Consider the following 18,442-nt stretch of genomic DNA (forward strand, 5'->3'; position numbering starts at 1 on the left):
GAAACTTGACAGGACTGCGGCAGACAGCGCATGTGCCACCCGGCGGCTTTTGTCCTCAATGTACGGCCGTGATGTGACGATATAACACACGGCGTCGGGTGGCTTCGCTTATTGACATTGTGCGGTACTCACGCAGTGGAGTGGAGAGGGCGGATTTATTTTCCGTGAAAGGAAAGCCCGTGCGAGGAGCGGCGCCGGGGTCGCCGAGTCCGCGCATGCGCACCGGGTCGCCGAGGGCGGCCCACTATTCGGCAAGGTGTGCGCGGGGAGGAAGCGCGCACGCGCGGCTCGGCCGCGGCCGCAGCGTCCCAATGGAAGGCTCAGTATTTGGCAGCGGCCCCAGTGTTCACACACAGCCCCCTCCCCTATCGCTCCCTCTCCTCCATTCCCTGCCTCCTCCTCCTCCCTCCTTCATCGGCACCGACACACAACGAGGCTGGGACTGGCCACGTCGGCCGGGCCTCAGCCAGTCAGCAGTGCCAAGAAAGAAGGGGGGAGGGAGGGGGTTAGGGAAAAAGGGGGAGGGGAAGGGGGAAAAAGACAGCGAGGAAGGGGGTGGAAAGGAAGGAAAGTGTTCTTGCAAGGAAAGTGTTAAAAAGCCGCCTTCCCCTCCCCCTTTTTATATTGCAGAGAAAAAAATAGTGCAAATGCTTCCATGCAAACGCTTCAGTTTAATCAATTATTGTCTTTTTTTTAAATGGTGAGAGAAACGAGTTGACGCGAGCCGGCCGAGGGAGTCTGTGGCTGCTGTTGTCAGAGGGTGAGTGTTGAGCGGTTCGTTCCTCGAGCGTTTTCCCGGTGCTCGAGCGGCGACCGTTGGGTTTGAACCGCGGGGAAGGCGGGGCGGCACCAGGGTGGGCGCGGGCACGGGGGTGGTGGGGGGGAGGGGGGCGAGGTGGCACGGGGGGGGCGAGGTGGCGCGGGCACGGGGGGGCGAGGAGGCACGGGCGCTCGGCCCGCTCCCTTGGCACCCGCCGCCGCCTGGCAATCTCTACACTTGCAGCTGTCACTGGTGCAAACCGTTCAGAGAGGGGCTCATAACACACCAGGGACAGAAATAAACCCTCCCTCCTCCTTTAAAGGCAGCTCCACTCCAGAGCAGAGCCCCCAGGGCTTGGCGAATTATCTCCTAACGAAAGTCTCACGGGCTTTTCCAAGGATTGGGTTTGCCAAGTGTTTTTTTTAACTTTCATTCATCCTAAACCATCCCTTATTTTTGTAAAGTCTCCTCCGTTCCAGTTTTTGTAATCTGTCGCCTTTCACCCAGTTTGTGAAAAAAAAAAACATAAGCTTTTGTTTTTGCAATTCTACATTTTATTGGGGAAGGGGTTGGTGCTAAGTTTGAGAACTAGATTGCAGATCATGAAAGCTGCACGAAGCAGGCAGAGTGAAGGAATGCTGTTTGGTGGGTGTATGTAGACCAACTGCACTGTCAGTTTACATTGTGATCGAGATGTTTTACTCGTGTGGTCGTCCAGGAATTGGCCCATTTCGTGCCTACTTAGATACTAAGATATGCGCACAGGATCGGTTTGACATGTTAAGGCGGTCTACTTTTTCCACAATGGGAAGTCGCAATTGACAAATTGCCGTTTATTTGTCGTTTCTGCTCGTGATAAACGTTGTTTTTGGAAATGTACTGCCCCATCTAATGCCCTGAATCTTTCGGCTTAAATTGATTAAAACTAAACATGTTCTATTCTCGTTACTGCAAGTCGGGTATGTTAATAAATACTGCCTCATCCTGATGTTTTTATTCATGTGACAGCACTTTAAAAAAACCCATTGTTGATGTGTGTTTGATATGGAAGGTAGTAGAGGCGCTAGAAATGTAATGTCCAGCTTATCCTGCATGTCTATAATTAATTTGATGCCTTAAGAGGGCTACAGTCGGCGTCAACCTTGCATCATTTATGGAGGTTAATCTCAGGGCCTTGTTGATTGTTTTGCCTTCTGGCCCTATATTTGAGTGATGTAGGATGTGTCATGAGTTGTTATTAAGAATATTGTTTATAAAGGATTTGGTATTGTGCAGATTTTAGTTGTAGCATCACAAATTAAGTAAATCCTGGCAGTTTACTGAATATTATTAAGTTTTAGTAAATTAGCTGACCGTTCAGCAAATGGTTGGGTGTTGAATGGATCAGAAAGAGTGAACTCACTGTTTATCATACTCTGTATGCCACCAGTAACAAAATATTGACTGATGAGAAGGTGGATGCAGAAATAGCCATTTATTAAGATTAATCCATTCAGTATCTACTTTATTTGCTTTTATGTGGTGACAACAGAAAATTATGCCATCCTTTGTAATTGACGAAGTCCACGGCAGCAAGAAAAAAATATTTGAACAGTAATCCAAACAAAGGTGATAGGATTCCAATATTATTGATATATATTTAGAAAGAAAATAGTGGTTAATATTGATAGAAATCATCTTGCCTTCTTTGGTCAGTTTAATGAAAGTGTGCTGCCAGTGAAATCACAGACGGACTCGATATTAGATAAGACATAGGAGCAGAATTAGGCCATTCGACCCATCAAGTCTGCTGTGCCATTCGATCTTACTAATCAAGAACTCTGCTTTAAAAATACCCAATGACTTGGGTAAAAATACCCGATGACTTGGACTGCTGTCTGTGACAATGAATTCTACAGATTCACCACCTTTTGGCTAATGAAATTCCTCCTCATCTCCATTCTAAAGGTATGTCCTTTTATTCTGAGGCTGTGCACTCTGGTCCTAGATTCTTCCACGACTGGAAATATTCAGTCCTTCTAGGCCTTTCACTACGCAGTAGGTTTCAATGAGACCCCCCCCCCCCACCATCTAAACTCCAGTGAGGACAGGCCCAAAGTCATCAAACTATCCTCATACATTGAGAATAGGCAATAGACACTAGGTGCAGGAGTAGGCCATTCGGCCCTTCGAGCCAGCTCCGCCATTCACCGTGATCAAGGCTGATCATCCACAATCAGTACCCCATCCCTGCCTTCTCCCCATATCCCTTGCCTCCGCTACCATTAAGAGCTGCATCTAACTCTCTTGAAAACATCCAGGGAATTGCCCTCCACTGCCGTCTGAGGCAGAGAGTTCCACAGCTTCACAACTCTGAGTGAAAAGGTTTTTCCTCATCTCTGTTCTAAATGGCCTACCCCTTATTCTTAAACTGTGGCCCCTGGTTCGGGACTCACCCAACATCGGGAACTTGTTTCCTGCCACTAGCGTGTCCAATCCCTTAATAATCTTATGTTTCAATAAGATCCCCTCTCATCCTTCTAAATTCCAGAGTATACAAGCCTAGTCGCTCCAGTCTTTCAACATACGACAGTCCCGCCATTCCGGGAATTAACCTCGTGAACCTACGCTGCACTCCCTCAATAGTAAGCCCTTCCTCAAATTTTGGAGACCAAAACTGCACACATACTCCAGGGGTGATCTCGCTAGGGCCCTGTACAACTGCAGAAGGACCTTTTTACTCCTATACTCAACTCCTCTTGTTATGAAGGCCAACATGCCATACCTGCATGCTTACTTTCAGTGACTGATGAACTAGGGCACCCAGATCTTGTTGTACTTCCCCTTTTCCTAACTTGATACCATTCAGATAATAATCTGCCTTCCTGTTCTTACAACCAAATTGGATAACCTCACATTTATCCACATTAAACTGCATCTGCCCCCTCACACAACCTGACCAAATCACCCTGCATCCTCATAGCATCCTCCTCACACTTCACACTGCCACCCAGCTTTGTGTCATCTGCAAATTTTCTAATGTTACTTTTAATCCCTTCATCTAAGTCATTAATCCAATCAACCCCCAAAATTTCTGTAAGCCTCCTTTGGACCATTTCCAACACCAGCATGTCCTCTCTGGTCTTGGGTCTCTGCAAATTTTATATTCTTATCACACAGGTTTTCTTTGGGTAAGATATACATGCATTTAAATGGACGAGGGCAGTTTGGAGATAGCCAGCATGGTTTGGTAGGTGGGAGATCCTGTCTCAAGAATCTGAGTTTTTTTTGAAGACCAAACAGGTTGATGAGGGTAGAGCTGTAGGCGTATATATGGATTCCAACTAGGCATTGGACAAAGCTCCGCATGGTAGGCTACTCTGGAAGGTTTGAACACATGGGATCCAAGGAGAGATAGCTGACTGGATAGAAAATTGGCTTCATGAAAGGAAGCAGAAGGTGATAACGGAAGGTTGCTTTTCCGACCGGAGGCCTGTGACTACTGGTGTGCCTCGGGGTTCAGTGCTGGGCCCATTGCTGTTTATCATCTATATCAATGAAATGGATGAGAGCGTGCAAGGCATGATTAGCAAGTTTGCAGCTGACTAAAGTGGGTGGTATTGTTGTACCAGTGAAGATGGTTGTGAAAAATAACAGCAGGATCTTGATTGATTGGACTGGTGGACAGGAATGGTTGATGGAATTTAATATAGTGAAGGCGTGAGGTGTTGCATTTTGGGCAGTCTAACAAGGGCAGGACCTACACTGAATAGCAGGGTTCTGGGGAGTGTTGTAGAGCAGAGGGAGTGCAGGTACATAATTCCTTGAAAATGGCATCACGGGTAGATAGGGTGATCAAGAAGGCTTTCAGCACATTGGCCTTCATAACACATAACATAACATAACAACTACAGCATGGAAACAGGCCTGTCCGGCCCTACCAGTCCACGCCGACCATTCTCCCTGACCTAGTCTCATCTACCTGCACTCAGACCATAACCCTCCAATCCCCTCCTATCCATATACCTATCCAATTTACTCTTAAATAATAAAATCGAGCCAGCCTCCACCACTTCCACCGGAAGCCCATTCCATACAGCCACAACCCTCTGAGTAAAGAAGTTCCCCCTCATGTTACCCCTAAACCTTTGTCCCTCAATTCTGAAGCTATGTCCCCTTGTTGGAATCTTCCCCACTCTCAAAGGGAAAAGCCTACCCACGTCAACTCTGTCCGTCCCTCTCAAAATTTTAAAAACCTCTATCAAGTCCCCCCTCAACCTTCTGCGCTCCAAAGAATAAAGACCCAACCTGTTCAACCTCTCTCTGTAGCCTAAGTGCTGAAACCCAGGCAACATTCTAGTAAATCTCCTCTGTACCCTCTCCATTTTGTCGACATCCTTCCTATAATTTGGCGACCAGAACTGCACACCATACTCCAGATTCGGCCTCACCAATGCCCTGTACAATTTCAACATTACATCCCAACTTCTATACTCGATGCTCTGATTTATAAAGGCAAGCATACCAAATTAGAAAATTGGTTGACAGACAGAAAGCAAAGAGTGGGGATAAGTGGGTCCCTTTCGGAATGGCAGGCAGTGACCAGTGGGGTACCGCAAGGTTCGGTGCTGGGACCCCAGCTATTTACAATATACATTAATGACTTAGACGAAGGGATTAAAAGTACCATTAGCAAATTTGCAGATGATACTAAGTTGGGGGGTAGTGTGAATTGTGAGGAAGATGCAATAAGGCTGCAGGGTGACTTGGACAGGTTGTGTGAGTGGGCGGATACATGGCAGATGCAGTTTAATGTAGGTAAGTGTGAGGTTATTCACTTTGGAAGTAAGAATAGAAAGGCAGATTATTATCTGAATGGTGTCAAGTTAGGAGGAGGGGGAGTTCAACGAGATCTGGGTGTCCTAGTGCATCAGTCAATGAAAGGAAGCATGCAGGTTCAGCAGGCAGTGAAGAAAGCCAATGGAATGTTGGCCTTCGTAACAAGAGGAGTTGAGTATAGGAGCAAAGAGGTCCTTCTACAGTTGTACCGGGCCCTGGTGAGACCGCACCTGGAGTACTGTGTGCAGTTTTGGTCTCCAAATTTGAGGAAGGATATTCTTGCTATGGAGGGCGTGCAGCGTAGGTTCACTAGGTTAATTCCCGGAATGGCGGGACTGTCGTATGTTGAAAGGCTGGAGCGATTGGGCTTGTATACACTGGAATTTAGAAGGATGAGGGGGGATCTTATTGAAACATATAAGATAATTAGGGGATTGGACACATTAGAGGCAGATAACATGTTCCCAATGTTGGGGGAGTCCAGAACAAGGGGCCACAGTTTGAGAATAAGGGGTAGGCCATTTAGAACGGAGATGAGGAAGAACTTTTTCAGTCAGAGGGTGGTGAAGGTGTGGAATTCTCTGCCTCAGAAGGCAGTGGAGGCCAGTTCGTTGGATGCTTTCAAGAGAGAGCTGGATAGAGCTCTTAAGGATAGCGGAGTGAGGGGGTATGGGGAGAAGGCAGGAACGGGGTACTGATTGAGAGTGATCAGCCATGATCGCATTGAATGGCGGTGCTGGCTCGAAGGGCTGAATGGCCTACTCCTGCACCTATTGTCTATTGTCTATTGTCTATTGTCTATAAACGCCTTCTTCACCACCCTATCCACATGAGATTCCACCTTCAGGGAACAATGCACAGTTATTCCCAGATCCCTCTGTTCCACTGCATTCCTCAATTCCCTACCATTTACCCTGTACGTCCTATTTTGATTTGTCCTACCAAAATGCAGCACCTCACACTTATCAGCATTAAACTCCATCTGCCATCTTTCAGCCCACCCTTCCAAAAGGCCCAAGTCTCTCTGTAGACTTTGAAAATCTACCTCACTATCAACTACTCCACCTATCTTAGTATCATCTGCATATTTACTAATCCAATTTGCCACACCATCATCCAGATCATTAATGTAAATGACAAACAACAGTGGACCCAACACAGATCCTTGGGGCACTCCACTAGACACTGGCCCAGTCAGAGTATTGAGTGTAGAAGTTGGGAAGTCATGTTACAGATGTATAAGACGTTGGTGAGGGCACATTTAGAGTATTGTGTTCAGTTCTTGTCATCATGATGTAGAAAAAATGTTGTCAAGCTGGAAAGGCTGCAGAAAAGATTTGAGGATGTTGCTTGGATCGAGGACCTAAATTACAGGGAAAGGTTGCGCAGGCTTGGGCATTATTCTTTGGAGCGCAGATGAATGTGATCTTATAGAGGTGTATAAGATCATGAGAGAAATAGATTGTGTAAATGCACAGAGTATTTTGCCCAGAGTAGGTGAATTAAGAACATAGCTTAAGGAGAGGGAGGAAAGATTAAATAGGGCCCTGAGGTAACTTTAATAGGTAACCTTTTCACACATAGGGTGGTAGGTATATGGAAAGAGCTGTCTGAGTAGGTAGTTGAGGAAGGTACTATCGTAATGTTTAAGAGGCATTTGGACAGGTACATGGATAGGATAGGTTTAGAGGTTTATGGGCCAAGTGCGGGCAATGGGGGGGGGGGCAGTGTAAATGGGGCATGTTGATTGGCATAGGCAAGTTGGGCCAAAGTGCCTGTTTCCATGCTCCAAGCTCTATGACATTGTGACTAGCTCTGAATTCGTGCTCTGCTCAATTTGAAATTTGTCTCCATCACCATTTAATAAAGGACACCTGCTCATAACATTGACTCTATATAAAACTTTATTTCAAAGTTAGGAGGAAACCAATTTCTCCAATTACGATTTAGTTTAGAAATACAGCTTGTAAACAGGATTTTCTGCCCACCAATCCATGCCCAACATCGTCCATCAATCTAGGTATCAGCACAACAGTGAAGTGAATATGGAAAATGAGCTGCAGTTATCAGGTGATTCAAGTATGCTATCAAAATTGCCAATAGTCACAAAATGCTGGAGTAACTCAGCGGGACAGACGGCATTTCTGGAGAGAAGGAATGGGTGATGTTTTGGGTCGAGATCTTTCTCCATCTCCTATCAAAACCGGCAACAGTTATTGCTTCAAAAAACACCCTGGCAGCATTTGTGGGCGGCACAGCGGTAGAGTTGCCGCCTTAGAGTGCCTGAGACCCAGGCTTGATCCTAACCAATGGTGCTGTCTGTACGGCGTTAGTTTATTCTCCCCGTGACCTGCGTGGGTCTTTTCTCAGATCTTCGGTTTCCTCCCACGCTCCAAAGACGTACAGGTTTGTTGGTTAATTGGCTTTGTATAAATGTAAATTGTCCCTTGTGTGTATACAGTAGTGTTTATGTGCGGGGATTGCTGGCCAGTGCTGACTCGGTGGGCCGTAGGGCCTGTTTCTGCCTAGCATCTCTAAACTAAGCTTTTGAACATTTTTAGGCATGTTACAGCATCCCAGTATGACTTTTTAAAATCTGTAAAATACTGGTCTTTAATGCTTCCAAACATAGTTCTGTGAATAGGACACCACATTCTCTTAAATTTACAGGTCTACCTTGTAGATTGATTACAGAATATGCAAAATGATAGTTTATGCAGGATTCATAGTTACAAATTTGCAAAGATATATGAGAAGGATAGCATCATGACTGAAGGTTAAATAAAATGAATTTGTGAAAAAAACAAGTAGAATAAAACAGCTGCAGGAAAAAATTCTGAGTTCTTGGAGGTTTTGTCCTTGGCAACTGGTGAAACTCGATGCCTCCAATTTAACATTTTCATTGTTCAAATTTAAACCTATATTTAAATGAATGATAGTCTTGCTATTTCCAATCTCCTCCAGTTGTAAAATCCTGTGAATAGGTTCCTTTCCTCAGAACAGGACAGCACAATGGCACAGCGGTAGAGTTTCTGCCTTACAGCATCAGAGGACCGGTTCAATCCTGACCTCGGGTGCTGTGTGTACGGACTTTGAAAGTTCTCCCTGTGACCGGATGGATTTTCTCGACGTGCTCCAGTTTTCTCCCGCATGCCAAAGGCATGCAGGTTTAGCTTCTGTAAACTGCCCCTGGAGTTGCAAATCAGGGATAACATAGAACTCGTGCACAGGTGATCGTTGGTTGGCGCGGGGACTCGGTGGATCGAAGGGCATGTTTCCACGCTGTATCTTAAACTGAACTCTAAACCTATACTTGTCTTGTGTTTTGCCATCCCTGCCACCTACTTCCTGGTTAGCACCTTAACTGTGAGCTAGTTAACCATCATGCCATGGAATTTCCTCTTTGAATCCCTTTGCATAGTAACTTGTTGAAGACCATGTCTTTGTGGAATAATTTGTGGAATGAAACTTTAGACTGCTTCGGCTGAAGAAGTGTCCTGATCCAAAATGCCACATATCCATGTTCTTTTAGAAATACTGCCTGTCCTGCTGAGTTACTCCAGCATTGTGTCTTTCTTTGTAAACCATCATCTGCAGTTCTTTATTTCTAGTTCACTTCTTTTTGATTTGTCATCTTTGTCTGATCTCACCTACTTTAAAGTTATTTAGTTACTTAATAAATGCAATATGTTTTAATAGAAAGTAAATGGTATTAGTTGTAATAATTCACTGCATCAAACTTTTGTTGGATCTAGTTAATTATTCTGGATAGTGAATTTTATCAACCAATTGCAAACATTTACCATGTTCTCTCCACCTCACCTGTTGCTGCACAAAATGCATTTGTTTGCTCATTTTTTCCAGTTCTGATAAAGGTCACTAACCTGGAATATCAATTTGTTTCATTCTCCACAGATCTACCCGACCTGCAGAGTATTCCGGGTTTTTTTGCTTTCATTATTAATGAACATACTCCGTTTCTTACAATTTTGTACTTAAATGATAGATTTAAGCTTCTTATTGAATCGTCTTATTAATTTTCCTCACCAGATTTTTTAAGAACAAATTAAATTGCTGCAGTTGAGCAATCTTGCAATAATGCAAAATGATATTAAATGATTAATGCTAAGTTCTGAAATGACTGCTGCATGAAAATAACACCAGGGGAATTTCCTATTGTGATTGAAAGTTATCACTGAGGTAGAAAAGGTGAACTCAGTAACTGTTTTCAGATATTTCCTTTGTCACAATATTGACTTCTTCAATATTTATGCTGCTACTTTGTTATATCTCAAAGCTTCATAAGACGGGTAAAACTGCTACTTTCTTTTGCAGTCCTCCTGTTTAAAAAGAAAGACTATTGTAACAGAAACATAATTGGTTAAACTCAAAAACATTTGGCATTTTTATCCTGAAAGAGGATGCTCAAGTTCTTGCTATTTTTTTTTTTTTAAATCATCATCAACCTGGTAGGCATAATACCAATAAATTACATTTCAAAATAGGTTGTGGGACCTGGGGTGGAGTGGAAAAAAAGTCCAAAAATGTTCCAAAAATAGAATGCATTCCTAATAAATTGTTAATCTGCTTATTTAGCATTATTATTCAAATGACTGTCCATCCAAGTACAGTAAGATGTGTTGAACGGCATACTTGGAGCAATAGTATGTGTATCTAAAAGTAACTTCATCCTAGCAATAGCAACTTTGTAACTTAACTGAATAAATGCGAAAGAGACAAAACAGTTCGCAATGTTCAGCTAAGTGATTGTCCGAGGTGCGGACAGGAGACTCTGTGGTGGCAGGCGAGACCCGAGGATGGTCTGTTGCCTCCCTGGTGCCAGGGTTCAAGATGTCTCGGACCGACTTCAGAGGGAGGGTGAGCAGCCATAAATGGTTGTGCATGTAGGCACAAACGTCATCGGGAAGAAGAGGAAGGAGGTTCCGCAATGTGAGTTTAGAGAGTTAGGAAGAAGGCTGAAAAGCAGGACTTCTAGGGTGGTTATCTCTGGATTACGTCCAGTACTTCGTGCTGGTGAGGGCAGGAACAGGGAGATAGGGGATCTGAATGTGTGGCTGAGGGGCTGGTGCAGGGAGCAGGGATTTAGGGGTAGGGGTGACCTGTACAAAAGGGACGGGTTATACCTGAACTGGCGGGGGACCAACATTCTGGCAGGCAGGTTTGCTAGTGCTACACGGGTGGTTTAAACTAAATAGAGGGGGGGAGGAGTTGACAAATTGGGAGTATAAGGATGGAGTTAAAGGGGAAGAGAGTACAGGAAAAGTTACGGACACCCAAATTAATGGGACGGAAAATTCAAGAAGGGATAAGAGAGTAAGGTCAGGTGAAATAGGAACTGATGTGAGAGGGGAGGTGAATACCGAATTAATAGTGTTATATATGAATGCGCAAAGTATAAGAAATAAAGTGGATGAGCTTGAGGCTCAGTTAGAAATTGGTACGTATGATATTGTGGGAATTACAGAGACATGGCTACAAGAGGATCGGAACTGGGAACTGAATATACAGGGGTAAACGTCCTATCGAAAAGACAGACAGAGGAGAGGATTGGTAAGGAATGAAATTCAGTCCCTTGCAAGGGGTGACATAGAATCAGAATTGTGGATAGAACTGAGAAATTGTAAGGGTAAAAAGACCCTGATGGGAGTTATCTACAGGCCCCCAAACAGTAGCCTGGAGATGGGGTGAAAGTTGCATCATGAGTCAAAATTAGCATGTAACAAAGGTAATGCTACTGTGGTTATGGGAGATTTTAACATGCAGGTAGACTGGGAAAATCATGTTGGTACTGAATCCCAAGAAAGGGAGTTTGTAGAGTACCTCCGAAATGGATTCTTAGAGCAGCTTGTACTGGAGCCTACCATGGAGAAGGCAATTCTGGATTAATGTTGTGTAATGAACCGGATTTGATAAGGGTACTAGAGGTAACGGAACCATTAGGAGATAGTGATCATAATATGATGTTTTAATATGCAATTTGAGAGGGAGAGGTAAATCGGAAGTGCCAGTATTCCAGTTGAACAAAGGGGACAATGTTGGCATGAGGTAGGAGCTGGCCTACGTTGACTGGAAAGGGACCTCAGCAGGGATGATGGTGGAACAGCAATGGCAGGTGTTTCTGGGAATAATCCAGAAGATGCATGGTCATTTCATTCCAAAGAGGAAGAAAGATTCTAAGGGGAGTAAGAGGTGACCGTGGCTGACAAGGGAAGTCAAGGACAGTATAAAAATAAAAGAAGACATATAACATAGCAAAGATGAGCGGGAAGCCAGAGGATTGGGAAACTTTTAAAGATCAACAGAAGGTAACTAAAACGGCAATACGGGGAGAAAAGATTAAGTATGTATATAGGTAAGCTAGCCAAGAATATAAAGGAGGATAGTAAAAGCTTCTTTAGGCATGTGAAGTGGAAAAAACTAGTTAAGGCAAATGTGGGTCCCTTGAAGACAGAAATAAGTCAATTTATTTTGGGGAACAAGGAAATGGCAGACAAGTTGAACAGGTACTTTGCTTCTGTCTTCCTCAGTGAAGACAGAACCAATCTCCCAGATGTACTAAGGGACAGAGGACCTAGGACGGAGGAACTGAAGGAAATTCACATTAGTCAAGAAATGATGTTGGGTAGATTGATGGGACTGAAGGCTGATAAATCCCCAGGGCCACATGGTCGGCATCCCAGGGTACTCAAGGAGGTGGCTCTAGAAATTGTGGATGCATTGGTGATCATTTTCAAATGTTCTATAGATTCTGCATTAGTTCCTGTGGATTGGAGGGTAGCTAATGTTATCTCACTTTTCAAGAAAGGAGGGAGAGAGAAAGCAGGGAATTATAGACCAGTTAGCCTGCCATCAGATGCCGGAGTCGATTATCAAAGATGTAATAGTTTGCATTTGAATAACAGTAACAGGATTGGTCCAAGTCAGCATGGATTTACGATGGGGAAATCATGCTTGACAAATCTTCTGGAATTTTATGAGGGTGTAACAAGTAAAATGGACAAGTAAAATGGATGTAGTGTACTTGGACTTTCAGAAAGCCTTTGATAAAGTCCCACACAAGAGATTAGTGGGCAAAATTAGAGCACATGGTATTGAGTGTAGGGTATTGACATGGATAGAAAATTGGTTGGCAGACAGGGATTAACAAGTCCCTTTCAGAATGGCAGGCAGTGACTAGTGGGGTGCCGCAAGGCTCGGTGCTGGGACTGCAGCTATTTACAATATACATCAATGATTTAGATGAAGGAATTAAAAATAACATTTGTAAATTTGCAGTTGACACAAAGCTGGGTAGCAGTGTGAACTGTGAAGAGGATGCTATGAGGATGCAGGGTGTCTTGGACAGGTTGGGTGAGTGGGCAGATGCATGGCAGATGCAGTATAATATGGATAAATGTGAAGTTATCCACTTTGGAGGCAATAACGGGAAGGCAGATTATTATTTGAATGGTGTCAGGTTAGGAAAAGGGGAAGTACAACGAGACCTGGGTGTCTTAATACATCAGTCACTGAAAGTAAGCACACGGGTACAAAAGGCAGTAAAGAAAGCTAATGGCATGTTGGCCTTCATAATGAGAGGAGTTGTGTAGGAGCAAAGAGGTCCTTCTGCAGTTGTATGGGACCCTGGTGAGACCATACCTAGAGTAATATGTGCAGTTTTGGTCTCCTAATTTGAGGAAGGACATTCTTGCTATTGAGGGACTGCAGCGTAGGTTCACAAGGTTAATTCCCGGGATGGCGGGAGTGTCATATGATGAAAGAATGGAGCGATTGGGCTTGTATTCACTGGAATTTAGAAGAATGAGAGGGGATCTTATGGAAACATAAAATTATTAAGGAATCGGACATGCAAGATGCAGGAAACATGTTCCTGATGTTGGGGGAGACAAGAACCAGGGGCCACAGTTTAAGAATAAGAACAGAGATAAGGAAAAACTTATTCACACAGAGTTGTGAATTTGTGGAATTCTCTGCCTCAGAAGCAGGGCTGTGGAGTCGGTGTCGTCGAGTCGGAGCAATTTTGATGCCGTCGGAGTCGGATATACAAGAAATCAAGGAGTCATAGTCAGGTATCGACTCCACAGCCCTGCTCAGAAGGCAATGGAGGCCGATTCTCTGGATGCATTCAAAAGAGAGTTGGATAGACCTCTTAAGGCTAGCAGAAGGGGTATGGGGAGAAGGCAGGAATGGGGTACTGATTGTGGATGATCAGCCGTGATCACATTGAATGGCGGTGCTGGCTCAAAGGGCCAAATGGCCTACTCCTGCACCTATTGTCTATGTATCTATGTGATCCACCAATCAATCAGATCAGATTAAAGTTCAAGTCAATAGACAATAGGTGCAGGAGGAGGCCATTCGGCCCTTCGAGCCAGCATCACCATTCAATGTGATCATGGCTGATCATTCTCAATCAGTACCCCGTTCCTGCCTTCTCCCCATACCCCCTGATTCTGCTATCTTTAAGAGCTCTATCTAGTTCTCTCTTGAATGCATTCAGAGACTTGGCCTCCACTGCCTTCTGAGGCAGTGAATTCCACAGATTTACAACTCTCTGACTGAAAAAAGTTTTTCCTCATCTCCGTTCTAAATGGCCTACCCCTTATTCTTAAACTGTGGCCCCTGGTTCTGGAACATTGGGAACATGTTTCCGGCCTCTAACGTGTCCAACCCCTTAATAATCTTATATGTTTCGATAAGATCCCCTCTCATTCTTCTAAATTCCAGTGTATACAAGCCTAGCCGCTCCAGTCTTTCAACATACGACAGTCCCGCCATTTCGGGAATTAACCTAGTAAACCTACGCTGCACCTCCTCAATAGCAAGAATATCCTTCCTCAAATTTGGAGACCAAAACTGCAAACAGTACTCCAGGTGCTGTCTTACTAGGGCCCTATACAACTGCAGAAGGACCTCTTTGCTCCTATACTACTTGTTATGAAGGCCAACATTCCATTGGCTTTCTTCACTGCCTGCTGTACCTGATGCACTAGGACACCAAGATCTCGTTGTACGTCCCTTTTCCTAACTTGACACCATTCAGATAATAATCTGCCTTCTTATTCTTACCACCAAATTGGATAACCTCACACTTATCCACATTAAACTGCGTCTGCCATGCATCCGCCCACTCACACAACCTGTCATCCTGCAACCTCATAGCATCTTCCTCACAGCTCACACTACCACCCAGCTTTGTATCATCTGCAAATATGCTAATGTTACTTTTAATCCCTTCATCCAAGTCATTAATGTATATTGTAAATAGCTACCGTCCCAGCACCAAGCCTTGCGGTACCCCGCTAGTCACTGCCTGGCATTCTGAAAGGGACCCATTGATTCCCACTCTTTGCTTTCTGTCTGTGAACCAATTTTCTATCCATGTCAGTACCCTACCCCCAATACCATGTGCTCTAATTTTGCCCACTAATCTCCTATGTGGGACCTTATCGAAGGCTTTCTGAAAGTCGAGGTACACCACATCCAACGGCTCTCCCCTGTCAATTTTCCTAGTTACATCCTCAAAAAAATTCCAGAAGATTAGTCAAGCATGATTTCCCCTTCGTAAATCCATGCAGGCTCGGAACGATCCTGTTACAGCTATCCAAATGCTCCGCAATTTCGTCTTTTATAATTGACTCCAGCATCTTCCCCACCACTGATGTCAGACTAACTGGTCTATAATTTCCCGTTTTCTCTCTCCCTCCTTTCATAGAAACATAGAAAATAGGTGCAGTAAGCCATTCGGCCCTTCGAGCCTGCACCGCCATTCAATATGATCATGGCTGATCATCCAACTCGGTATCCCGTACCTGCCTTCTCTCCATACCCCCTGATCCCTTTAGCCACAAGGGCCACATCTAACTCCCTCTTAAATATAGCCAATGGACTGGCCTCAACTACCTTCTGTGGCAGAGAATTCCACAGATTCACCACTCTCTGTGTGGAAAAACAACTTTCTCATCTCAGTCCTAAAAGACTTTCCCCTTATCCTTAAACTGTGACCCCTTGTTCTGGACTTCCCCAACATCGGGAACAATCTTCCTGCATCTAGCCTGTCCAACCCCTTAAGAATTTTGTAAGTTTCTACACATGATAGTCCTGCCACCCCAGGAATCAATCTGGTAAACCTCTGTACTCCCTCTATGGCAAGAATGTCTTTCCTCAGATTAGGAGACCAAAACTGTACGCAATACTCCAGGTGTGGTCTCACCAATGCCCTGTACAACTGCAGCAGAACCTCCCTGCTCCTATACTCAAATCCCCTCGCTATGAATGCCAACATACCAATCGCTTTCTTCACTGCCTGCTGCACCTGCATGCCTACTTTCAATGACTGGTGCACCACGACACGCAGGTCTCGCTGCATTTCCCCTTCTCCTAATCGGCCACCATTCAGATGATAGTCTGCTTTCCTGTTCTTGCCACCAAAGTGGATAACCTCACATTTATCCACATTATACTGCATCTGCCATGCATTTGCCCACTCACCTAACCTATCCAAGTCACGTTGCAGCCTCCTAGCATCCTCCTCACAGCTAACACTGCCCCCCAGCTTTGTGTCATCCGCAAACTTGGAGATGTTGCATTCAATTCCCTCGTCCAAATCATTAATATATATTGTAAATAGCTGGGGTCCCAGCACTGAGCCTTGCGGTACCCCACTAGTCACTGCCTGCCATTCTGAAAAGGACCCGTTTATTCCTACTCTTTGCTTCCTGTCTGCCAGCCAGTTCTCTATCCACATCAATACTGAACCCACAATACCGTGTGCTTTAAGTTTGCATACTAATCTGTTATGTGGGACCTTGTCGAAAGCCTTCTGGAAGTCCAGATATAACACATCCACTGGTTCTCCCTTATCCACTCTACTAGTTACATCCTCGAAAAATTCTATAAGATTCGTCAGACATGATTTACCTTTCATAAATCCATGCTGACTTTGTCCAATGATTTCACCACTTTCCAAATGTGCTGCTATCCCATCTTTAATAACTGACTCTAGCATTTTCCCCACTACCGATGTTAGACTAACTGGTCTGTAATTCCCCGTTTTCTCTCTCCCTCCCTTTTTGAAAAGTTGGGTTACATTCGCTACCCTCCAATCCTCAGGAACTACTCCAGAATCTAAAGAGTTTTGAAAAATTATCACTAATGCATCCGCTATTTCTGGGGCTACCTCCTTAAGCACTCTGGGATGCAGCCTATCTGGCCCTGGGGATTTATTGGTCTTTAATCCATTCAATTTACCTAACACCACTTCCCGACTAACCTGGATTTCACTCAGTTCCTCCATCTCATTTGACCCCCGGTCCCCTGCTATTTCCGGCAGATTATTTATGTCTTCCTTAGTGAAGACAGAACCAAAGTAGTTATTCAATTGGTCTGCCATGTCCTTGTTCCCCATGATCAATTCACCTGTTTCTGACTACAAGGGACCTACATTTGTTTTAACTAATCTTTTTCTCTTCACATATCTATAAAAGCTTTTGCAGTCAGTTTTTATGTTCCCTGCCAGTTTTCTTTCATAATCTATTTTCCCTTTCCTAATTAAGCCCTTTGTCCTCCTCTGCTGGACTCTGAATTTCTCCCAGTCCTCTGGTAGACTGCTTTTTCTTGCTAATTTGTACGCTTCATCTTTTGTTTTGATACTATCCCTAATCTCCCTTGTTAGCCACGGTTGCACTACCTTCCCTGATTTATTCTTTTGCCAAACTGGGATGAACAATTGTTGTAGTTCATCCATGCGGTCTTTAAATGCCATCCATTGCAAATCCACCATCATCCCTTTAAGAATCAATTGCCAGTTTATCTTGGCCAATTCACGTCTCATGCCCTCAAAGTTACCTTTCTTTAAGTTCAGAACCATTGTTTCTGAATTAACTATGTCACTCTCCATCCTAATGAAGAACTCAACCATATTATGGTCACTCTTGCCCAAGGGGCCACGCACATCAAGACTGCTAACTTATCAGGACCACCCGCATCTCTGACGTTCCAGATTAAATAACCCAAGTTTGTCCAACCTCTCCCTGTAGCTAATGCTCCTAATCTCGGCATCATTTTTGTAAACCCCTGCACTCTTTCCAAAGCCTCCACGTCCTCCTGTAATGGGGTGACCAGAACTTACACAATACTCCAAAGGCGGCCTAACCAAAGTTCTAAAAGCATGACTTCCTAACTCTTATACTCAATAATGCCCCAACCTATGAAATCAAGCATACCATAATTGAGATTGTGAGAAATCTACAATGAGGATTTGGGAACATTTTGACAAATTGAGTGAATGGACAGATGTGGTTAAAGTGTACAAGTGTTAATTCCAGTTTGGGAGGAACAGTAGAAAGGCAGAATGTAATTTAAATGGTGATAAACTGGGAAATGGTGATGTACCAAGGTGTCCTTGCATAGCTTCACTGAAAGCACAACATACAGGTGAGCAGGCATTTAGAAGACAAGAGATATGTTGCCTTTGAGGGCTACAAATGTTTTGAGTACAACAGCAAGAGGGATATTTTGCTGTTGTACTCATGCGGAGCTTTATTAAGACCACTCCTGGAGTACCATTTGCGGTTTTGATATTTGTAAATAAGAAGAAAATACTTGCAATAGACAGAGTGCAATGAATGTTCATCCAACTGTTTCCTGAGATGATGGAACTGTTAAATGAGAAGAGGTAAGGTTGACTAATCTCTCAACCACATGGCATTCTCCTCCCTTGCCTCCTGTAGCAGTCGGGTGTGCAGCTTATTCCTTGCAATCTTGTCCATCTTTATGCCCTCTTATACAAAGACATCTTATACACTTTACATTTTAGTTTAGAGATAGCATGGAAACAGGCAC

At 44.1% G+C, this 18,442-nt stretch overlaps 1 protein-coding gene across 1 annotated transcript in view; it reads left to right on the forward strand.

The window, feature by feature from the left end:
* The first annotated feature begins 239 nt into the window (after positions 1–239).
* LOC144607819 (zinc finger protein 652-like) overlaps positions 240–18,442 on the forward strand; it is a 69,086-nt gene continuing 50,883 nt past the window's right edge. Inside the window, exon 1 of the mRNA XM_078424932.1 lies at positions 240–760. The gene's annotated coding sequence lies outside the window, so the exon portion shown is untranslated. The remainder of the gene's footprint in view (positions 761–18,442) is intronic.

This window comes from Rhinoraja longicauda, chromosome 29, assembly GCF_053455715.1.
Source record: "Rhinoraja longicauda isolate Sanriku21f chromosome 29, sRhiLon1.1, whole genome shotgun sequence".
NCBI lineage: Eukaryota > Metazoa > Chordata > Chondrichthyes > Rajiformes > Arhynchobatidae > Rhinoraja > Rhinoraja longicauda.